This window comes from Ambystoma mexicanum, chromosome 3q, assembly GCF_040938575.1.
Source record: "Ambystoma mexicanum isolate Mex_15411 chromosome 3q, UKY_AmexF1_1, whole genome shotgun sequence".
Lineage (NCBI taxonomy): Eukaryota > Metazoa > Chordata > Amphibia > Caudata > Ambystomatidae > Ambystoma > Ambystoma mexicanum.
Genome location: NC_090926.1, coordinates 1,214,473,581 through 1,214,499,136, shown reverse-complemented (window position 1 = coordinate 1,214,499,136; position 25,556 = coordinate 1,214,473,581). Strand labels below are relative to the sequence as shown.

General features: G+C 46.5%; 1 protein-coding gene across 2 annotated transcripts in view; it reads right to left on the bottom strand.

Moving 5' to 3' along the window:
• The window catches only part of TYK2 (tyrosine kinase 2), a 1,212,497-nt gene that overhangs the window by 204,801 nt on the left and 982,140 nt on the right, over nt 1–25,556 (bottom strand). The gene's annotated exons all lie outside the window — the stretch shown is intronic.

Sequence of the window (25,556 nt, the reverse complement as noted above, 5' to 3'; positions counted from 1 at the left end):
AGTGTGACAGGCTGATCCGGCGGGGGAGCGGGCCCCACTCAACCTCATCTTTATTGTTCAGATAGGTGCAGAATTCCGTCCCCACATTCTTTGGACGAGATGGCATGGGCAAGGATCCAATATACTCCTCCTCACAGGTTTGTACCCAGGTGAGGGCCTTCAACCACATTCCAAAGGTGGGGGGAGAGCGGCGTTTCCAACCTTGTAAGATACATCTTTTAGCAACAATAGCACACACATTTAAGAATTTAGAATTTTTCTTAGGATTATCTCCAGACCATATTCCAAACAACAGGGCCAGCGGGTCGAGGTCTACTGGGGACCCAATTATCTCTGAGCGCTCTCGTTACTTCCAGCTAGAACGCCCTCAGCGCAGTACAGGACCAAAACATGTGCATATGATCTGCCTCTTCAGAGTTGCATTTCGGGCACTTGTGGGTAGGGGAGCGTGTGAAGTTCGCTACTCTGAGCGGTGTGTAATAAAGTCTATTGAGTAATTTATATTGTATGCAGCGGAATCTAGCACTTAGGGAGACTCTGCGCGTGTGCGCACACATGTTGTACCACATGCCATCTGTGATTTCCATTCCCAGCTCTCTGGCCCAGGCTTCCCGTGGTTTGAGGGATGTGTTTTCTCGCTTTGTTAGCTGCATTTTATACAGGGAGGACACTATACCCCTACTACCTGTGGAGTTTGCTATGTATTGGAGTTCAGGCGAATATGGGGGCTCGTCTGGGTAGGACGGCCATATCGCACGGACCGCCGCCCTCAGCCTAAAGTATTGTAATAGCTCAAGCGCTGAGTTAGAGTGCCCGCGTCTCCATGTTTGGGGGGTAATGAATTTACCATCTGGATATAGGTCTGCGAGTGCTCGGTATCCCAGGGCTTCCCAGTGTTGGATGAAATGATGATCGTGCATGAGGGAGAGACCTGGGAATTGACGCAAGGGTAGCCATTTATAGTATGGGCGTTGCCCTTGTGCTGGGTTCAAAATCATATTCCATGCTCTAATCGTAGTGGCTACGGGGTCTGCAGGTGCTTCGGTCTGGAACGTATGATGTAACAACAGGGTCGTAATGTTAGTCCCATCCCCCGCCAGCTCCTCCAATTTGACTTGTGGAGGTGGGTTCAGGTGTGTGTACCAATGTGTGGCGTGGTGGGCCTGTGCCGCAATCCAATATAGGGTTAGATCTGGGGCTGAGAAACCCCCTTTTTCATAGGTAGGGGTCATATGTAACCACTTTTTGCGGACTGCCCCAGAATGCCAGAGGAACTGGGCACACGCAGCGTGGAGTCTCTTAAAATATTGCTTCCCGGGCCAGACTGGAACATTAGCAAAGATGTAAAGGAGCTTAGGGACCGCAATCATTTTGACTAGTGACCGCCAGAGACAGAGGGAGGTTGCGCCATTTGAGCAGCTTAGATTCAATGTGCTGTGCCGTTGCCCCGTAATTATCAGCCAGTAAGGAGGCTTTGGTCAGTGAAACTTGTACCCCTAAGTACCTAATGCCTCCCGGGGACCATCGTAGGGGAAATTCACATGTTGGCTGCTGGGTTGCCGCGGTAAGGGGGAATATCTCGGCTTAAACCCTGTTCTCTGTATCCGTACTGTGAGAAACCTGAGGCTATCCTCATTCCGGGGTAGGTTTTCCCTAAGAAATATTAACAGACCAAAGTTCTGCTTTCATGAGTAAGTTGAAGGGAGAAGTAAAGCAACTCCTGCATATTACTACCTATAGAACGTCTGTGTACCATCCCGAGACAGACGTCTGGTAGAAAGATTTAAACAGACTTTAAAACCATATTGAAGAAGCTGGGAGAGCAAGATGGGAAATATTGGAACCAATTGATCCCTAGGGCCTTGTTTGCTGTAAGGAAAACACTACAACCATCGATGGGATTCTCCCTGTTTGAATTGCTTTATGGCAGAGAACCCAGAGAAATCATAGATATGTTACAAGAGAAATCATAGATATCTTACGAGGGATATGGGAGGAGAGGGAGGAAGCTCCCATCCCACTCTCCCAAAACGCCCAACGTCTCAAAGAACATATGACCTTGGTAAGATCCCTGGTCCAAAATCATATGGCTAAAGCCCATAGTCACCAAAGCACAGCATACAACAAAAAGGTTGCTTTGAGATCATACTCTATTGGGCAGAAATTATAAGTTACTCACCGTAGTGACTAACGTACTCTTAGTCCATAGCCCTCTTTCCTCTATACTGTATCGGCGTCCCTTCCAATGGACGGGAGACGGAACCGTTTTCACCAGAAAAAACCTTCTTCCCGTTTAAATTTAGAGGCGCGCAGGGGTGCGGCCCAGGGAGCATGCACTGCCCTGACTCCACCCTCTGGCGCCACACCTTAGTCCCCATTGACGCATTGACAATAGATTTAACATTGCCTAATGACATCAGTATTATTAGGGGGGAGGTTGGTGGGACGTATGGAGGAAAGGGGACCATGGACTAAGAGTACGTAAGTCACTATGGTGAATAACTTATAATTACTCTTAGGTCCCATCCCCTTTCCTCCATACTGTATGGGCGATTACAACTGAATGTAGCCTGAGGGTGGAGAGGAGGCCCTCCTTAAGCAAACCGGTTCCTGAGAACCGCCTGTCCGAAGACTGCATCAGATCTAGAGCCGGCATCCAAACAGTAATGTTTACAGAAAGCAGAGGGAGAGGCCCAAGTGGCCGCCCCTATTATGACCTGCCAAGGGACATGGTGCTGGAATTCGATGGCCGTTGCCATGGCCCTGACTGCGTGGGCATGCATGTTGGCCGGAAGTGACTTGTGCTGACCCTCGTACGCTTCCTTGATGGCAGAGACCATCCAGCAGGATATGGAAGCCTTAGACGCCTGATAGCCTGGCCTCGATCCTCCGAAAGTGACAAACAGGGCGTCCGACTTGCAGAAGCCCTTGGTCCTGTCCAAGTAGAATTTAGGGCATGCCTGACATCCAGGCAGTGCAGCCCTCTCTGTGCTTCCTCCTTGGGATTGGGAAAGAAGAAGGGAGGACTATTTCCTTGTTCAAGTGAAACACAGATGGAACCTTGGGCAGAAATGCCGGGTGTGTCCGCATGACTACCTTGTCCTTGTGAAAGGTGGTATATGGTTCAGAGGCGAACAGCGCCTGGATCTTGCGGACTCTGCAAGCTGAGGTAAGACCAACTAGTGAGGCTGTCTTGAAGTTGACCAGCCAGATGTCGACGGACGCCATTGAGTAGAATGGTTTGTGCGCCAGGGCGCCCAAGACTATGCTAAGGTCCCACACAGGGTGCAGTCCCTTGGCGGGTAGAGGCTAGCAAGACCCGTCAGATGTTTCTTGACAATAGGGTTGGAGGAGGAAAAATGCCTTCCTCCGAGTTCTTGTAAGCCCCAATGGCTGCAAGGTATGTGCGGCAGGTGTCCACCTGTACCACCGAATGAGTGAGGTGCGCCGAAAAGGAGAGCACGTCGTCCAAAGTGCAGGCCAGGGGGTCAATTCCCTTGGAGTCTGCCCAGTGGCAGAATCTGGTCCATTTGCTTTTGTACTGGGTCCTGGTGGCTTTGCTCCTTGTGCCCTGTAGGATCTCCAGATTTGCCTATGAGAGGCTAAGGTGCCGAAGTGTTACCTGCTCAAGTACCATGCTGTGAGGGCTAGTTTCCCTGGTGCAGGGTGGAAGATTCTGCCCCCCTGCTTCACGAGAAGATGTGCGGAGCCCGCTGGAAGGCGTATAGGGGGCACCTCCGAGAGGCTGAGGAGCTCTGAAAACCATGGTCTGGCCGGCTACCATGGAGCTATCAGAATGATGAGGAGTCGGTGAGACTCCTTGATCTAGCAAATTACCCTGTGGTTCAGAGGAGTGGGCGGAAAGGCGTAGGCCTTCATGCCGGTCCACTGGAGGTGAAACGTGTCGCCCAGAGAGCTGGGGCCCTGACCTTGCCAGGATGCGAACTGGGGACACTTCTTGTTGTGCCAGGTGGCAAAGAGATCCACGTGGGAGTGACCCCACCTGCTGAAGATCTCCTGAATAACGAGGTCGTTCAACTGCCACTCGTAATTGTCTGCTCCCAGCCTGCTGAGCCTGTGCGCTTCCAGGTTGGATTCCCCCAGGAGGTGAACTGCCGAGAGGTAAATGTCTTTTCCAGGGCCCATTCCCATATGCTGGATCGCCAGTCTGCACAGAGGAGGGGATCTGGTTGTTGACGTAGTACATGCTGGTCGAGTTGTCTGTCTGGATGAGGACAGCCTTGCCCTTGAGAAGTGGTAGGAATGCTCTGAGCACTAGCCTCATAGCGTTCAGTTCCAACCAAATGATGTGGTATTCCTGCTCCTGTCGAGTTCTGCTGCCGTGGACCGAGAGATCGTCCAGGGAGGCTCTCCAGCCCTCGAGCAAGGAGTCTTTGGTGATGGTGGCCTGCGGAGAGGGCCACCAAAAGGGCTTGCCCGTCCGTAGGTTGTAGTCCATGCACCACCAAGTTAGGTCCGGTGGAGAGATGGAGGAACGTTGATGATCTCGGATTGCGAGCCCCGCTCCTGATTCCATGAGGCCGCGAAGTGCAGCTGAATCCTTCTCGTCCTTAGTCTCGTGTGCGGCACGGCAAACAGGACCACTGCCAGTAGACCCAGGAGATGATGGTACCACCATGCCGAGGTCACTTCTCTGCTGAGGAAGTGGGCAGTGACCTTCTTGATGGCCGAGATTTTGTCCTCCGACGGGAAGACCCTCTCGGATTACGTGTCCCAAATTAGTCCAAGGAATGTCAGAGTCTGCGTAGGCTGCAGCTGCGACTTCTTGAGGTTGAGCGAGAAGCCCAGATTGTGCAGTGTGTTCATAAGGGCATGGGAAGAGTGTCAAACCGCTTCCGGAGATGTAGCCCTGACGAGCCAGTCGTCGAGGTATTGGTAGATGTGGAGGCCCTGCACTCTGAGGAGGGCCACCACAGCATTCATGAGTCTGGTAAAGACCCAGGGGACCGAGTTGAGGCCAAATGGAAGGACTTTGTATTGAAAATGGTAGCCCATGATCCTGAACCATAGGAAAGAGTGATGGGGCTGCCAAATCGGGACGTGTAGGTACGCGTCCTTCAGGTCCAGGGAGCACATCCAGTCTCCCTTGTCCAATGTCTCCGCTATGAAAGCTGGTGTAACCATCTTGAATTTTTGCAGGGGTAGGGAGAGGTTGAGGGTTGAAGGGTCGAAAGGTTTACCACAACTCTCAGGCCCTCCTGGTTCCTCTGAAAGGTGAAAGAAACCATTGTTTGGAGGCCGGAACTTCCTCCACTGCCTGGCTCTCTACGAGCGACCGGATCTCCGCTAAAAGAGTTGCTGTCCCAACCTGTGGGAGTGGAGGGGAGGAGGGAGGAAAGGCTGGGATGGGTAGGCGGTACCCCGTGGATACTACGCAGAGGATCCAGAGGTCTGCGAAATTCTGGTGCCAGAATTGTGCATGGAGAGCAAGCCTGCCCCCCCCCACCTGAGACACGTGGACCCTAAGGGGCGTGTCATGCCTTCTTTCCTTCAGAGGCTGATGATGAGGAGGGGGACTGGAAAAAGGCCTTACCCCCCCTTTTGTTGTTTGTGCTGGTTCTGAGACGGCGAGCGGTCCGGCTGCCTGGATCTGCATTCCTGAAAGCTGCGGAACCCTCCATATGGCTGTTACACTCCAGAGTGCGACTTTTTTACAAGCTCCTATACGGACCAGATATAGACTACCATGGCGTCTGTACAAACTTCGACGGACTCCGGGTCAGCTGACACGTCTTGTACGTGGAAGATGTACAGCAAGACACGCCCCTCTTACGACTATTAAACCACCGTCTTCCAAGGGGCTTGTTGCTGCTAATTAGCGTTACAAGCTACACTCGGTTTCGTCCGTTTCCTCTTCGTGTCTTCCTACACGATTCCTCATCTAAACTCCTGGTTTTGACCTTTGCCTGACTACTGGATTGCCTCGTCTCCTCCTTTATTCCTGTCGTGCTCATCTGGTTGTTTGACTCGGAACGTTACTGGATCTGGCTCCCTTCTGTCTCTTGCGGTACTTCATTCCTGGTTGCCGCTTCTGCACTCTGAACCAAATTGCTGTCTACTATCAGGATCTTTTCTACAGCTACTCGGGATACATGTGTGCTCAGGTACATACTTATTTGACTATCCACATCTCTGCTACTGTTTATCTCCACGACTTGTTTGGATATTTGTCTTCTGTTGGATTCTGAGACATTCAGTGACCTTCCTGTGAGATTGTCCTTAAGTGCATATAAATGTTTTCCTGAAACTGCACCAACCCGGCACTAGTGCGACCCTCGTGCCGTCCGGGGCTACTTCCCTATACTAACATCCCTGTTTGTTATTTTCTCCTGTCGTTGTCTTCTGTTTCCTGGATTCCTTTCCTCAATATATCCTTATTCAGGTTAGTTGTTATCAATTCTATATATATTTGGGACCGATATTGAATTAGACCATTTCCACTCATCTTGTGTTATTCCTTGTAGATCCCCCCGGGGAAGCTCCACTCCAATATCTATTCTAGGTAGTTGCCCCATTTAATTCAACTGTTCTAATCACTTGCATTAACCTCAACACGGTCTAATATCTTTGTATTCTTTGCAGCATTGGTATTGGCGGTGTGTGTTCTCCCCGCTCTTTTATTCAATTGACACCTCCGTCTGTCGCAACTGAAACAGCAGAGAGGTACATTGTGGAAAAGAGCCCCTCTTTGAGGAAGCCTGAGTCTTGTACTCAGGGGAGCTGGGATGGAAGGCTGAATATCGATTCTTGTACCACCATCATCTCCAAGGTCACTTCTCTGCATCTTTGGCCTATTTCGGAGTGGTGAGTAACAATGGACAACCCTTTTCCGAGCGCTGCTGAGATTGGGTGTACGATTTGGGCGTGGTCTTTGTAAGAATGGACAGAGACTTTGCCGTTTGTGAGCTGTTCTTCTTTTTGTCCAGCTCTTCGTCCGTAGAGGAGTGGAAGAGGTGCCCTCCCCGAAAGGTAGATCTAGAATGCGCTTCTGGACATCCGGGTTGAATTTCATTGCTCGGAGCCAGGCTGTTCTCCTCATGTCCGTGGCAATGCAGATGGCATGGTCTGAGGTATGGATATGAGCCGTTGTGGATTCCATGAGGTCCTGCGCCACGAGCTTGGCTTCAGCTAGCGCTGCCTTAAAGCCTGATTGGCACTGAGTAAGGAGTTCCGGGAGGAAGTCTGCAATTTCCCACCATAACCTTTGGTTGGCGGCAGCCAGCATGGCATCTGCGTTGGCCTGATGGAGGTGCAAGGATGCGGTGGAGTAGATTTTCTTGCCGTACGCCTCCAAGATCTTCTCATCCTTGCCTAGCAGCGCTTCAGAGGAGGAGGCTGAGGACAACTGAGGCTTGGAGTATAGTGATGCCGCAGCAATCACTGAGGAGTGTGGCTGAGGATGGGTCGAGAGCAAGAGTGCCTTCTGCCTGTACTTGGTGACCAGGCGTCGATTGACCGGCTGGACCGAGTGGGGCTTGAGCCAACCCTTCTTGGCCAGGGGGACTACATCGGTTTACAGTGGAATCCCCGTGTTGGCAGAGGGGTGTCCCCTGAGGACTTCTGCCAGAACCCCCTCTGACGGCTGTTCGACCTCAGGTTGGGGGAGGCGCAGGTACTCCGCCAGGCCAGCAAGACGTTTGTGGAAGGCCCTGGCTGAGGATGGCGTGTCCGGATCCTCGTCCGTATCCTGCGGAGCTGGAGTATCCTGTGGAGGAAGAGGAGTAGATGGCATCGGAGGCTGGGGTACAGGGATCGCACCCGGAGGCTGAGGAGGCGGCAGAGGTTGCGGAGTTGGCTGCCGGAGGAGGCGGCTGCACTGGGGCCCCGATGGAGGCATCTGTGGTGCCGCTAGCATGGCAGGGATGACTTCCCTTATGGTGTCTTTGATGATAACCCCCATCTGAGGAGACCTCATGAGGCCAAGGAATTTCTCGAAGAGCACCTCCTTACTGGTCAAAGAGGTGGCAGGGAATACCGACGGGGTAGCGGGGGCTGCTGAAGCTGCTGCATACCCTGTCCACAAGGACTCAAAGGAAAGCTGCCCTGCGCAAATGAAGGATAGACTGTAGGTCTGTTTGAGGCCAGTCCCACCTTGACACTCGTTCTTTGCCAAACTCCTGGAATGGCCTCGGACGGGTGCCTCTTTCTGGCGTGGCAGCCATTTTGTCCAGCTGCCTGGGACCAGCCTCGTCCAAGACTGTTGCATGTGGCTCACGAGGTGTGACACCCTTGACCCGGGGATCGGTAGAGCTGCATCTAGGCTCCCCCTCGGAACGTAATGCCAGTGTTATGGCGTAGCCCCTCTGCCATTTTGCCGGTAAAAGTGGGAAGCCCCACGGGTGTAGACCCGGTACAGGAACCTTACAAAGTCCCTCAACACTGCGCCCGGGAGGATCCTTTGACCCGAAGGCCGATAGCTGCAGCAGCCTCGGTGCACGTGCCGTAAGAAGGACCTGGCCGGTCCCTCCCGCATGGGAGATTCCCTGGGAAGGAGTCTCTCTTGCAGGGTGCACTGGAAATTATCGGCCCTACCTTGGGCCTGGTTCGATGCTTCACAAAGTTCTTGAGATCCTCTGGAGGTGACCTCTGGAAGAGCTCCCTCCACCTGGCTAGTCTGTTCTTCAACGCCTTCGAGGACAGCGAGTCACACCCCGAACATGACTGCCAACCGTGGTCTGGGCCAGGGGAACGTAGGCAGAGGGCGTGGGGGTCTGAAGTTGGGAAGAGCCCGTTGCAGGATGGACACCTGCTGAATCCTGTAGAAGTCGACATTTGCCGGGGAGGAGAGCGACGCCTGAGGACCGAGTACCTGAATGATAGATAAGACAAAAAAGACAAAGAGAAGAAATATCTGCAGGCGGAATTACCTGGCGAAGCCAAACCCAGGAGCGCTGGTGAATTCGGCCCGTTCCCGTTGATGCGTAAAAGGGGACTGAGGTGTGGCACCGGAAGGCGGAGTCAGGGCAGCGCATGCTCCCTGGGCCACACCCCTGCGCGCCTCTAAATTAAAAGGGGAAGAACGTTTTTTTCCTGTGAAAAAGGTTTTGTCTCCTGTCCCTTGGAAGGGACGCCCAAACAGTATGGAGGAAAGGGGACGGGACGTAAGAGTAAGTGCTTGTATTGTTACCAACGCCGGAAAACAAAATCATATCCAGATGGCATGGTCCATACGGGGTATTGGAGCAAACAGGACCATGTAATTATAGAGTCTCCCAACAAGATCGTCGACTAAAGACTCAAAAATATCATGTAAACCTAGTGAAGGAACGAAAAGAAATCCCACTGAGCCTTCCGCTACCTTCTTAATATGCTTATTACTGGATGATAATAAAGAACTATTATTCCCTGAATTGAGTAACAACCAGAAACAAAATATATATGATTTACATTAACAATATTCAAATGTCTTTAGAGAGGAACATCAAAGGGTGATAGGAATCTCCCATCATATTCGAACACCTGAAGGGAGAATTGTACACCTAAAACCCTATAGATTGCCAGAGGCAAGAAAAGCAACAGTTACAGAGGAAGTTAAATCCATGTTGCAGGCAAATATAATAGAACCTTCCAATAGCCCCTGGTCTTACCCCATTGTGCTGGTGACCAAACCGGATGGATGTTGGCGCTTCTGTATTGACCTCAGAAAAGTCATCACCATTTCCGCATTCGATGCGTACCCTATGCCCCGTATCCACGACCGCATAGAACTAGGTAATGCTACATATCTACCAACTCTGGATCTCACCAAGGGTCACTGGCAAATCCCTGCAACATTTCAAAGATTGATGTATAAACTACTACAACTTTATTCAGAATTGTGTGGGGCTTACATAGCCAATATTGTGATTTATAATAAAACATAGGAGGACCATATGTATCATCTCTATACAGTAGTGAAAGTTTTCTATAAATGTTACTACTAAACATTGTAATTGCTGGTTTCAACTTTCTTTTGTATAAACAGCAGGTATTCTATTTGTACATTTCCATCAGCACACTGAAGGCCACCACATCTTCCTCGAAGGCCCTCTAGGTGGCAGCTGTGGTACAGGGACCGGTAGCTAGGGCTTAGGAGTAGGGCCAGAGCCCTCGTCGTCCTAATGCCCTCCGTCACCCTCTTCGACAGTATCTCTGTCGTCATCGCCCTCGTTGGAGCCCCTGTCGTAGGGCGCTCATCGCCACCTTCCTCCTGGATAGTCTGGAGGTAGATGAGTTCCTCCTCCTCAGCAGAAGATCCGAGCCCTGGAGTACTTCAGCACCCCCCCCGCCCCCCTCCACTCCCCCCAGTTCCCTCTTCAGAGGGGACAGTTTCGGGGAGATGACCGGCATTTTCATGAGCATGTGAATCCATGCCAGATCTCATGCTGGAGAACAAACAGTGATCATAGTAGTACTTATCGTTCCTCTATTGAACAGGATGTGAGCTCATTCCACAATATCCTGTATGCTTAAGATTTAAGTTCAGAACATGGGCCAGTAATCTGCACCAACAAGCTTTTGACTCATGTATCCACGATACATGGCAACTCTTTCAGGTTAGACACCTCCTAACCCACAGACAAACTGGCTCTAATTTGCCATGATTCCAATGACACTACATTCCTGGTGCCTTGTGTACCCTTGATGCATGGTTAGAGTTATGGTTTGATACTTTGCATTCCCGGTGCCTTATGTACCTTCTATGCAGGGCTATATTTTTGGGTTAGATACTTTACAACTCACACATAAATTGTCTTTTTTGATTCACTAATTCAATGACTCTAATAATAGGTATGGGCTGTGCTGTAGATGTATAGATTATTATCAAGAAATAGGCATAAAAGCAGTCACCTTGCGCATTTACAACTTGGACAAACATGGTCTAAGCATGCACAAGAGGCTGCTCATTTAATGCACAATAATGAGAAACTGCCGCTCTATGAGATGTATAATACAAATCAACGTGATTTTGGTCACATGGTGCGACATTACGCTCTACACTTTCCACTACGCAAGAGCGAGCGTCCCGGGGGAGACACTCATCGCTACCCGAAATGCTCCAGTGTACCGACATGATAAAGTAACTAGCAGGATTGTTCAAAATCTCCAGGATTTAAATTGAACAGGTATTTAACATTTGGAGCAAGAATATAGAATGCAAGTGAGTTTTATAAACATGTCTAGCTGACTCAATTGTATTTTCCACAGGCTGCATTCACATTGGCGTTAATAACCAGTTCTGAGAATGGTATTATTTATGCAGGTCTGAATTTGCAATAACACAGTATTCAGTATTAAACTACATTAGCAAAGCCACACAGCTTCACTTGTCTGATAATATAGCACCATGTGCACCTGACACACAGCTCAATGCTTACACATTCCCCTGCCGTTAATGGACTATTATGGCACACTGTATGCCTAACAGCTACTTAAGGTACAAGCACTGCAGGACACAGGCCATGAAGGACAGATGGCCAGAGGCCACCGACCAAGTCATGGAGAACGATATTATTGAGTCGATGTTGGACACTGCTGAGGGGGGCCGCCACGCAACCTCCAGACTATACGAAGCCCTACTGCAGGGCACTACCAAGAATTAACTTAAATACAGAGAGAGGTGGGAGAGGGAATTGGGCCTTGAATTTGAGGACAAAGCATGGGAGAGAATAACTCACTACCATAAAAAAATCTCTAGGAATGCCCGTCTCCAACTCATCCAACTGTACATTACCAACAGGGCTTACCTTACACCTGACGCCATATCGAGGTTCAGAGGAGCCACAACACAGACATGCCCCAAATGCAATGAGCCGAGGGCGGGAATGACCCACATGTTCTGGGGCTGCCCGATGGTCCAGAAGTTCTGGGCCCAGGTGAAGGAGAGGGTAGCAAACGCAGAGATTGAAGTGGAAATTCATGAACCAGCAGCCTGTATTTTGGGAAGGTATAAGCGAAACAGTAAGAATAAGCCCCTAAATAAACTCAAAGACTTGATATACATCACAGCGAAAAGACGCATAGCCATGGGATGGAAAAGCGCCGGAGGCCTAAGCGAGGCCCTTTGGCGGGGTGACCTCAAAAGATGGAGAGCCGCTGAGACCGCGGGTTGGGAGACAGCGATTCAGGTGCAGAGGCTGGACTCCAGTGATGAACTACTCCGTTGGGTGGCGTTAACAGTGCCATTGCTCCACCCAGCGGCTCAAGACAGCACCTCGGTCAGTACGGACAGTCCCGGCCCGACGCGAGGTCTAGAAGAATAAAGTGGATGTACCTGAGGTCTCGGAGGGAGGGGGGTGGGGCGGGAGAGTTGGGAATGTTATGTTATTTTTTGGATTATGCATATTGCATTGACTAATCAATGATCCTTTGTTGGTCACTACTTGTTGAAAATCCAATAAAGCTATTTAAAAAAGGTACAAGCACTGCAGTATATGCACCATTATCACACTATCACGTGTGCACTTTGAAGTAGCATATGCAACATTTCAGTTATTCATCACGATACAAGCGATTATTGGAAGCACGTCTAGAGCAAACTGCACATGTGCACCTATTATAGATCTATTTCAACGGATAAACTGACTTTGCATCTTATATTTCTTTTCTTTTCTTTCTCTACATTGTCTTTTTTTAATGTCTGTTGTCCTTGAGTGGGGACCACTGTGTTTTATGATTTTTGACTTACTTGATTTCTCATGATTAGTGTTGCATTTGCACTATTCTATGTGAATATTTCAATGCTTTTTATTTCTATTATGTTGCCATGTTTTTATGATTTATGTCTGCTTATATGATTTTTTATGATTGTTGACATGTGCCCCCATACTGAAAATACTATTTAATTGGATCTACATATAGTTACAATTGGGTATTCCAATTCGTTTACATTTTCTGTTGACCTAACTTTAATCGGAATATAGAGCTTTGCCCTGATGAAGGACCATAGAAAGTCCAAAATGCATTGGCATATAAAGCATCTGCACATGAAATTGACAAAATAAAGACACTCACAAACAACACTTGCATCTGAAATGTGATCTCTTATCACCATTGAGGATTAATCAATGAACATAATGTCTTTCAAGACCACAATGTGGTTTTTAGGGTGTGCAGCCCTCGCCGACGGCTATCTAGCCTTGTTCCTTTATTTTTGTATCTGACACGGTCTCCCCCCTTTTTAAACTATGAGTATATAACCTATGACCAGATGATTATTTATATACTTGACATTCATTTGTTACTTTAACAAAGTTATATTATTCATTATACCAGTTGGGTGATTTCTTTAGTTAACTGTGCATGCAAACCTATCTTCCCTACCAGCCCAGTTCCCCTCCTGAAACAAACCCTGACTACTCTGCTACAATGACTACATTTAGAGTGTGTTTGGCGTCCCTTTTGATGGGATTGCGGTCTCTGCTAAAGCCTTCAAAAGGCATGTATAATAATATATCTAATAGTAGTGTACAAGGTTAAGAACAAAATGACCCAGTACAGGTCCTTTAGTGCCTTTATAAGACAAAGCTATACAAAACTGGAACCTTTCCAGGAATCCTGGAATGAACAGGTATGTAAATAGGACAAAAACCATGATAGAACAGAACCTAAAATACCAAGAGATGTCATATTGAAGAAGAGAGTGATGATCAACAGTATCAAAAGCAGCACATACATATATAGTGACGAAGATTCCATGATGGGGAACAAGTGCAGTATTACTCAATTCACAAATGAGTGTCTTAGTTGGTAATGCTTATGTGCCAGAATGCTATCCATCAAATAATAAATGAGACGAAACAGTTTAACTTTAGATAGTAATATTACGTTATGATTCAGCTTTGGAGACTGCTCAGTCTTTGTATTAGTGTTATTTACTTGTTTAGCTTTATTTCTCAAGTTTATAGATGTTCTTATCTCTCAGATTTAAGGGCTCTCAGAGTTCCCATTACTTCTTAGGTTCAAGTGCTCTCAGCACCTACGACTTCAGGTTATCTCAGGATTTGCAGCACCTATTGGCTTAAAGTGCTCCAAGTGCTCTCAGCGCTGTCAGGGTTCTCAGCACCTCCAAGGTTCGAGCATTCTCAGTAACTATCCGACCCGGATGACTATAACCTCTGCCAGCACATGGCTTCTGTGAACATTCTCCATCTCCACCTGGATGTTTGTAACCACTGTGAGCTGCTAATGTCTCTTTCATAGGGATCTAAACCATTCCGTGTTCCATCCTCTCCTTAGGATAGGGCATCTGTTCCTCTGAAAGTATTGGCTAGTTAAATCTTAATATACATTTTATTCTATTTGCATTTTCTTTATTTACGGTATCTCAGCGCTCGAAAACCATAAATACAATACACAAGAGGAAAGGACAAAGACAAAAAGCAGAACAAGAGTACAGTACACCCATATTAACATAGAATCAGTCCATACAATAGAGGCAAAAAACTGAAACAAAAGTGAACTCAAGTGGACTAAACTAAAAAAGCATCAAGAAAAGAGTATGACAGACAGAGAGCATTTGGAATGAAGAGTCTTATTTTTCTGAAGAACGTCAGGCAAATTGCTCCCCCCTAAGTCAATTGCAATGCAATTGGAATCAAGGGATTCTATTCCAGTATAGATATATTTTCTAGAGACTTCAAATCTTGTTTCAGATTACTGGATCAGCCAATGTTAATTCTTAGCCATACAAGAGTATTAATAGTTAGTCGGTCCACTTTTCATTCACCACATCACAGGAAATGACAATTTCCCACTGCTACTGTGTGTGGCCGTAGCATATCTGGCACCCTCCTAGCAGCTACAATTCCACAATAGGACGACCGTTGATGAGATGCAGTATTAACCCCTTTCCCATGACCCATCGTATTTTCTAGGATTCTCCAAAGTCCCAACTCCGCCCCACCCCCCTTTTCTACACAAACACTGGGCCGAGGAAGAGGGCGACTGTGAATAACGAGGCTATCCCGTACATGTCTCATTGGACATGTCCCGCTAATCGGGTCAGGCAAAGTCGGGCACTTGACTTTAATTACCTACATCTGATACCCATTAGCTCTCCCCACACGGATAAAAGGATGAACATGAGAATGAGTAGAACTTCCGGGGCAAAGGCGAATCTCCTGCAGCAGAGCGACAGACAGAGGGACGAGTGCAAAGAGTAGAGAACCTCAGGAGTACTCTGCAGGGGGTCGTTGCCTCCAAAGAGCACTGAAAGATACGCAGAGAAGGCCAAATCCCAGACAAGAGGACTGCATTGTGTTTCAAGGTCGCCAGCGACCCTCCTGGGCGAACAACAGCGTTGGGACGGTGAGGCCTAGCCTGTGGTACTAATCCTGACTCGTAAAACCGTAAAGACACGAAAGCTATTATGTTGGTGCAAGTAGGGGCTCGAGAGGGCACATGGATATGCTTCTAAACAAAGCTAAGGCACTGGAAAATCAGATCCTTAAAATCGACCAGTCGATTTTCTATTAAACCAGCCCTCCTCTTCTTTGAAGGGAAAATAGCCCCGAAATTGACATATAGCTTGGAGTTATGCACAGTGCCAACTGTCGCTAAACTTGATGCGATCGAAGGTGCCATTTGGAGACGGGTTCTTTCCCTACCAAATGCGGTCCCATTGGCTGGAATTCGGTAGGAATTAGGCTATGTCTCCTTAAAGTCTTGTGTTTATTGGAGGATGTTCACGTTTTATGCGAAACTTAAGGTCCCATTATCTAACACCTTATATGAACTTGTTGGTAAGAATATTGAACATTCTGGTTTCTTAAACAATTTTTGCAATTCATGTGAAACAATTCTCTGTAACGCTGACTCCGATCTAGAAAAACTAACGACCAAACCAATGAAAACTAAAAAGAAATTGCTGGACTATGACTGGTGCCACCCCATTGACCGTTTTCACTCATATAATTCTATGACCCATCTATCACATGAACATAAGAAAAAAGGGTCACTCTCTCAGATTCTCACCACTTTCCCAAATAGAATCCATCACTTTTCACTGTTAGGATTGCGCTGGAACATCCTTCCTACTTTGGACATTAAACTGCGTAGAAAACAAATCAAAGTGGAAGATAGTCTTTGCAGATTCTATCAGTTGGTCCCTGAAACGGCAAAACACCTTTTGCTATTCTGTACACAACTTAACATTCTAAGAGACTCTTGTCTGACTGCACTGAAGGTTCTGTATTTGAGTATGCCTGTTTATCTGGTATGGCAACGCTGCCTATGTATTCAAAATACGCGAGAGGGATTGGCTTTGTCTGGCTTCATACGTAATCTTCAATTGGATTGATCTAGATAAACTGTATCGTCACAAATGTACATAGGTCATTTTTTTGTTTGCCACTAGCTGCCTGCCTTGCTTTTCTCCTTTTCTCTTTCTTTGCCGATTTACTTGTCTGTTAAAATAAGTAATTGTTTCATCTCTACATGATGACTGCTATACGACTGAAATTTATTTTGCTTTGTTGAGTATTTTTACTGTGTATGAATTATGTGTATGTACAGCAAACCTTTTTTATTCTCATTTTGTTTGTAAAGGTTTAATAAAACCATATCCAAAAAACCAAAACAAAAAATATCACGTAAATACAACAGTATTCAAGGCACATAAGCAAACTACATTCTTATGTTAAAAATTATGGATTATTTGCTCATTGCGGAAATCAGAAGTGGCCTCACGATCAGTAGCGTACAGTAGCGTGCAGTAGAGGTGCAGCCTGATTTCGGGCTGAAGACTGTTTCTCGCTTCCCTGCTTTCGTGCTGGAGCACGTACGGCGTTCCAATAGCAAGGTCCTTTCCTCCTTGAATTATCCAGCAGAGGCAGCTCGGCGTTCCGACTGGGACGCGGAGCACTCTGGAGCTCTGCCCCCTGCCTTCTGTCTCTTGGACTCCGTGGCTCTGTGTCTCCACCACGGAACCACTCTCTATAAGATGATGATGGCGGCAAGAGAGAGCTGAGGAAGCGTGCCATTTGCCTGGTCTGACGCGCATACGAGGGATTCCCAGCCCTGACCAGCCCCCAGCCCCAGGGGATCTGTTCAGGAGTAACGGGTAAGCGAGTTGAGACTGCTGCGGCTGCCTAGCACTTTGAGTCTTGCGCACTGTTTGTTAGGCGATTGAATCCTATTGTGCTTGACCTGGGGGCTTGCTTCTATTTTTCATATATGCCTATAAACATGAGTATGAACTGATTAAGCCCAGGAGGTGACTTACAATTTGGGTAGGCATTCACTAGTACAGTTCACTAGTGTCCCTGCTCTGCTGTGTGGGGAAGCATATACCCTATCACACAGAGATTGGGGAAACGGGGTAAAGTGAATTCTGTATTAGGTATGCAAGCATAAGGTGGCCATATTTTGGTGGAAGGGGTTACTGAAGCAGTGGTGTGACCTCCTACAAGGGGTCCATCTTGACCAGTGGGATTTCCAGCTGAAAGACAACAACAGGAGACTGCGGGCTGCAAGCCTTTGATCCTGTTGAGTGGCCCAAAGCACTAGTGACACCTCTTGGTAGAGAGTGCCCCATAAGACGACGAAGAGACCTCGAGCTGGTCCTCCAATCCTAGGAGTGCCACTGTCTGGATAGCATAAATGCCTTCTGGGAAAAGACCCACAAAGCCCAAGTACAATCTTAGAAGAACTAAGGGAATGGTGAAAGCCAGGAACCTATCTAGTGAGGAAGAAAACCTGGTGAGACCTAAAAAGAAAGCTAAAAATACTATTCCACCGGATCAGGGTATGATTACTGAGTTCTTTCCACAAAACCCGCCCCCGGAAATAAATTCTACCAATACTGAGGAAACAATTGCACCGGCTGCATGCAATATTGGCTCACTAAGCACCTCAAATGACGAGGACATAGACAACAACTCATTATTGGAATAATGTCTGAACATCCAAAGAAACATGACTCCACTTCCAGGAGCTATGCCAATTAATAATAATGGAACCCAAGAAAATAAGCAGTAAAGCATTCCGTTTGGGACACCCACTCCTGTAGAGGCAATGGGTAGATTGTCAGTTTCTCCAGATTTGGCTATGGCCTCTATGGAGGATGCCCCCGATGCTGAGATGGACTGGCCGGACAATCTCTATCCAGGGGCAGCAGAGATTGTAGAGATTCAGGCATCAATAGCATCCTTGCAATTCGCCCTTAAGATTTTATTATAGATGTCAGGGAGGATACTGGACAATACTAACGCACTAATCATTGATAAGACCAGGAGGGAGAAAGCCTGTGAAACAGCCAAATCTAATCTCTCATCAGAATCTAATCTCTCAGAAGCTATACAGTTTGTAGAAGAGATAGAAGAGATTGAAGCACAGCAGATCGAAGAACAGCAAAATCCTGAGGCAGATACTGAACCATTCTTCTTACGCAAGAAGTGAAGAATGGCCAGGAGGGCCGAAATGAATAAAATACCTAATGCTATAGCTTTACCTAGGACTGAAACGGGTTCAGTTAGGCTCCCCTCCAAGAAAGCCAAGAAGAGAGCAGCAAGAGCCAAGAAAAGGAAGACTACTGGAGAGGGGGGCCTGACTAGTTGACTGATACCTGAACAAGAAAAGATGAATGAACCGGAAGAGGTGACAGATGCGCTGCAAGACGACACTGCGAGTGAAGAAGATGTGATAATCGAAGATGATATCCCCGAGATCCCCATCAGTTTACCGGAGCAGACAGTCCCAACATCTAAAGTATTGATTTCGGCCGAAGTTAAAGAAGTGATCGAAGGCAATCGCATCTGCGTGATAAAGAATGTATACCTGAGTGGAGAACTGAAATGGCTATCGCGTTCAGAACTGCTAAACAGACTGAACTATGTGCCACGACGACGGGTACTCAAATCTGATGATTCTCAATTTGTTAAGCCTCTGAAAGGCCCTAATCCTCAGGTCTCAGCGCTCCATTGTAAGTTTTTGTCAAAAGCGCAACTGATTAGACATTACAAAGACGAACTGAAATCGGTAGATGCTGATCTGAATGAAATTGAAAATTGACCTAGATTGTTTGTCCAGAGAGGCAGAAATACCAACGGACAATACGGACTGGCCAAAATTGCCTAAAGGGCAGAAGGTGGAAGTCTCGGATATCCAACAAGTATTAAAATGGTTGGCGGATTCGCTTCCTGAGGTACTTTCAAAACAATGAGATCTCACAATTTTGACATGGATCTGCCGCGGTTTCGCACATCTACTATCAACAGAGGGTTCAACTAATGTATTAGATAAACACAGCTGTATTTGCCTCCAAGAAACATGGGCAATGGACCCTCTGATATTAGATGGATTTGTTACTTATCAATCTGTGGCAAAAAAAGAGTGAAAAGGGTAGACCATACAGAGGCCTAATTACGGGGGTGGTTAATTCACTTGGTTCGAGACAAATTGAGACCCAACTAGCAAGTAACATGATTGCGGTAGAAGTGACCTATGAAAATAAGAGAGTGAAGGAAAAATACCTACTAGTGAGTCTATGTAACCCCCCTGGAGCAATATTAAGGGAACAACTGCAGGAGGCCCTTCATGACCTATTGGCAACTTGGTTAATAAAATCTGGGAATACTGGGGTATTTGTTGTTGGTGATTTCAACTGCCACATGACCGGGAATGGTGGATGGTCTCACAATCCCAAATTGAGAGCCAAACGTTCCATACAACATACTAAAAAGGTGTCATGACTACGGGGTTCCCTCTCAAAAGAATTTCCAAAATTTCCTGGGTGGCCGCTTACAAGTCCTGGTCAAGGAATAGGTAGGGTGGGGCTCTTCCTCATCAACCAACATGGCCGCCTGATGTTACAACCACTAGATTGGGCAAGCGGTCTAGTTTTCTGTCACTCTGGAGTACTTAAGCCCTCCCCCCTTGTTCAACGGCGCTTCGCGTCTTCAGCTGTGTCAGCGGACGCTTACCGCGGTTCATCCCTCTGACAGGAATTCCTCAGTTTCCCTTGTAATCCATAGATACCCTCTCTGTAGTGCCATGGTCATTGTTTTCCTGTTCCATTCCGCGGCAATAATTCTGTGAACTCTGTGTGGAGTTTGCGTTCGTCAGTGTGTGAGCTGGCGGAGACGCATTTCCTTTTGGTGTTTGGTTTGTGAGGAGATTTTCGAGGCACTCATTCCTGTTCGGTCTCCTTCCACAGCAAGTATTCGTTACCCATTTTTTCCTCTATACCGATTTAACGGTTCCTAAAAGGCTAGTGCGCTGTGTACATTGCTCTTATAGGGTGAGTGTATGTTTAACCACCGTATCGTATTAGCCTTACGGAGCTAGGGGGTTGTGAGGAGATTTTTTGTTCTAAGAACAGAAGTGTTCCGTTTTTTCTGTCACAGTTAGGTACACTAATTCCACACATTAAGGAACATAAAATGTTTAGGGTTGTGCACATTCGGTTTTAGACACAGTAAGGTTTTTTCTTGTAAGTAGTTTGTTGCGATACCATTCCTGACTGGGTATATTTTAGGAGTAGCACCTTTGAGATATTTTTAGGATTTCCAGAGAACAACCCTTCCTCTTCAGTCACGGTTGTGTTGTTGAAAATAGGTTATTCTCTTTCCACCTCACCATAGGCTTTTATTTATAACCGAAAATTCATATTGGGCAGTCTATCTTCCCCAGTTTTGACCCTTCTTCAGAACATGCACCCCTGCACAGAAACAGGATGGAGAGCTAACCAAATCACCAACTAAGGTAACGGAACTACACAGTTTTAAGAATTTGAACCTTTTAATATTTTCACTACATTACTCTTTTCATTCATTTCGTGTGGTAATTTGTTTTTGTGGTATAGAAAGAGAGTCCAGTTGGGGTAGTGAACAAAAGATAACTGCGCACCCTGAGAAGTTCAGAATATCACGTGGTGTCCCTGAGGAGTCTAAGGTAAGCGTTACAAAAGGATCCTGAAGGGCATGGGTGGGAATGCCTATTTGAGTCCTGGGATATAAAAATGATCAATGGCAGAACCATTAGTGATCACCCTGGCTGCCATACATGGTCAAATGGAACCTCCTGTAGCACACTGGACTATATATTTGCTTGCCCTAGGATGTACTGGAAGGTGGAAGACATGCGAGTGATGCACAACGAGTGGAGCGATCACGCTGTACTGGTATGTGAGCTTAACATCACGGAGAGGGATTTACCAATAAGTAACATGGGCAATATAAAGCTAAATAAAGCAGGTACAAGGATCAGTTGGTCAGATAAAAATGTTACACAGACCCTAGAAGCATTGGCTATAGACAGATCACATCTCCTACCAAATTTCAGGGCGATGACCATTAACTCTATTGAGGACTGGATCCATACCTTTGTTGGCAAGCATGCAGCGTTCCCCACAGGGACAATGATAAGTACGGGGGACAAAAAGCCTCCCTATGATAAGACGATTAGAGATGCCAAAAGAGCACTCAGAGCAGAGCTCCGACATGCCAAGAAACAAGCCTGCGCCCTAGATAAATATCTAACGTAAGACGCATTAAAAACAGATATAGAGCTATTGTTAAAGCGAAAAGAAAAGCGGATAAGGTCCCGTCCTGGCAAAGATTAGTAAAGACAATTTGCACAGGAAAGACCCGTAATATTTGGTCTCTTTTGGGTGAAGCACAGGGAGCTGTAAAAGGTCCATTAGCTAATCCCATTGAGGCTGCTATATGGATAACTTTTTTAGAAAATCGGAATGCACAGATAGACACTGAGGGTGTCAGCCCATTGGGCTGTCCACCATTAGTTCCAACCGTTCAATGCTTCATACGAAATGGTGGTGAATAAGCTCAAAGAACTAAAATCTTCCCTTGCTCCAGGCCCGAATGGATTGGCTAATATTGTCATGATATCTTATCCTGAATTCTGGGCTACCCTATTAGTCATCTTATTCAATAAGATCTTAAAAGAAGGGAAAATACCACGATCATGGCAAACGGCGGTCCTTATTCCCGTCTGTGAAAAGGGAAATTGTCTAGAGCAATTATAGGCTCCTTTCAATGCTAGACTCTACGAGGAAGATATTCGCCTCACTTCCATTAAAAGAATTGCAGTCCTGGGTGGAGCAATCAAATATTTTATGTAAATTCCAAAGCGGGTTTAGACAGGGATATTCTACGGCCCATAACATCATGATAATGGACCTGTTACGGTCCAGAGCAAGGTCAAGGGGGCCGCCTCCTCTATATAGAATTCTCGGTGGCATTCGTTTCTATTCCTAGAGGCTGTATGTGGCAGAAATTAAAATTAATGGGCTGCCGTGAGGGCCTGTTATACTATCTTATACTGCTCCACCAGGATACTTCAGTAAAATTAAAATTAAATCAGGAAGGTCATACCACTAGAAGTGTCTATCAAAATAGGGGGGTCAAACAAGGTTGTGTTACAGCACCTTAAATATACAACCTATATGTCCATGACATTTCTGCAGCTATAAGCGCTGCGACAAATTATCCCCCTAAATTAGGTGATTCTCTCTGCCCCGTATTAGCCTATGAGGACGACCTAGTAATTTGTGATCATACTATCAGTGGGTTACAAAGGTCGTCCGTTGCCCTTTGGGAATACGCGGAGGAAAATGGCCTCAAGATTAACCTGGAAAAAACAAAGGTTGTGAGATATACCAATAGGAATACATCCTGTGTACAATTTAGTGTAGGCATAGAGAATATTGCTTACACTCCACAGTATCCATATTTGGGCATAGAATTTGAGATCACTGGCGACTATAATTTATGCAAACAGACACGTGCTATTAGAGCAGCACAATTGACCGCACTGTTCCATAGATTCACCGTTAATCAGGGAGGTTTTACCATCTGGGCTACACGACAACTGTATATGCACGTTTTGTCCCCAATGATAATCTACGGTTTGGAAGCCCTCCTTGATATAGATGTGAAATGGCTACAGGTGATAGAAGGGAAATTCTGGCGCTCCATACTGGGTTTACCACCTGGCATACCGATGGCAATAATAAGACTGGAACTTGGGTTGATCTCATTAAAAGCGTTAGTACCAAAAAAGCGGGCTACACTATATCTGAAAATGATTAGTAACACAAGGAATGGGCTATTAATAGCAGCCCACCAATAAATGTCAAGTGCAGATTCACTGTGCACAACCAAGAAACAGATGACCAAATTATTGACCGATATCGGGTGGAAAATACGGAGAGGAAGTGACCCAGACGAAGCATAGAGGGCACTGGAAAAACATACAGAGCTCTGGGACTGGCTGGAGAACTACGAGCTTCTCCGAGAACAAAAAAGCTACCAGTTTGTCTAGTATAGCCTATACAACTTCAAAAAATCCCAGAGCTATTTGAATCTGTGCCCAGCTGTAAGACTCAGACGCTTTATACTACTGCTAAGGCTTCAACAATTACCTACACTAATGGTTACTGGCAGAAGGGATAAGACTGCAACAGAATTACGACTATGTCGTCTTTGTCATGAGCAAGAGCAGTTGGAGACAGCTAAACACTTGCTAACAGAATGCCAGAAAATGACGAGTGTTATCAACCTCCTGGTGGGTAAACACGTACATAGCTATCAATATATGAAGGAGGAACTATTTTGGCTCCATTGTATTAACTCTAATAGTATGAGCTTATTAATGGCACTGTATAACATATGGTTGAAGGTTGAAGTCAGTCTAGGCATAACAATATGAGGAGTTAATAATGTTTATAAACGGAACGAAAACTTTTGGAATTAAAGTGAACTCCCTGTATGATTCAGAAATATCGCTACACAAGGTGATTGACATCATTGTAAGCTACTTATGTTCTCTTGCTTAAGAACTGGAAGTGAACCTTGAGCAGTGGCCTATATGTGTAGTCTTATCCTGTTGTATAGCTCTGAAGATGTGAGCACTGGAATACTTAACTGTAAGCCGATAGTTTTTCTATTTGCATATGAAATATTAGTTTTAGTGTAGTATTTGATTTCCTGGAGTAATATGTGTTTTTATGTTAATAACCTTTTTGTACTGTTATAAATGTTTGTGTAAAGTTTCAATGTAAACTAAATCACAATAAATATTATTATTATTAATATTATCATAAGTAAACTACATATTCGAAGTGGGCCATAGTAATTTAGCATAGTCAACGCGGAAGACAGAGAGGTGCACCAGAAATTTGGCACAGTCACTTATGGAACCATGTGCAGAATTGTGGTTTTCAAGGCGAGTGTATGCTGAGCAGCGCTGTACAACAAACAGATACAGTTATATGATACAGTAATATGCATACAGCAAAAGGCGCCTGTATGTAACATTGAGGGATCACTTGGAAGACTATGGAGAGTGGAGAGACGAGGGTTACAGGGTGGGGAGGTAAAGGCAATTCCAATCCTGATTAACATATTAGTGGATATGCAACTGTGCTTCCAGTGTAGCTATATTTCAGTGAGTTTCACACAATGTGACCAAACTAACTGCTCTGCAGAGTATTTCCTCCCTTGGTGCCTTATGCTAAGAGAGAGGAAGCAAAGTGTGGTTCCTTTTATCACCCGAGCAGACCCCAAAGGGGTGCAAGATCACATATTTCATTTGCATATAAAAATTTGCAAAATATGTGGATTAATCCTTTACCCACTCTTCAGCAGGACCTCACCAGATTGCAGGAACAAAGCCCGAAGAACTTAGAAACAACAGCACGATCTGAGTGTGCGAGTGATAGAGGTTAGGTTATACCAATTGTATGCTTAGTGACAGTGTGACCCACCACAGAGAATCACACTGACTCTCAAGGAAAGTTCAAGGGTGTTTATTGAAATAAAATTGCTCAGAATGGCTTTTACTCTTAAGGTTCATCGGACCTGCTGGGATTTCAGTGGGATTGGCGCTAGGGCTGGCCCTTTTCTCTCTCGCCTGCCCCAGACTTGATTCCCACCACCCTAGCTCGGACGTCCCCAACGGGCTGTTAGTAATACTAGGACCAGTAACCCCTATCTGTCATTTTCTCTTTCTTCACTTCAGGTGTTTTCCCTAAATCGCCGGATGTCTGGCTACCTAGGGAACTTCTAACTCTTCCTGGCCTATTCCCGCTTAGTATTCTCAGGGAGTAATGAGCGGTGCTTTCATTTGCCTTCATTCATCTGATTCGTAGGCCTTCCCCCTTTTGGAAGAAACACTGATAGACTACGGGGCTAATTTCATTCTCCTCTCGTGGCAACCAATGTTGTCCTGCTTGCTGCTTCAGGTCTGCTGGGCTGTCTCGTTTGATGGCCTGGTGTTGTGCAGCTCGTGGCACCCCTTTGTTTTCTGCATACCGCTGCTCCAGCGTCTCCCTCGCAGCTGCTGTGCTGTTTCTACTGCTTGGAGACCGCCATCACCACAGGTAAGGAGGGATGGGGAGGGGACCTGCCTGCACTCACGCACCCGTGTTGGGTAAGGGTTGGTCCTGTCACAGCTTCCACTCCCCCCGCCAGCTTTCTCAGAGCCCAGGAAAGAGGACTGCAGCAGGAGGGGACCATGGGACTAGCTTAGCCCACCTGGACTATTCAAGGACTGTTTGGTCGACCAGAAGGCCACTGACACTGTGCATGTAGGTT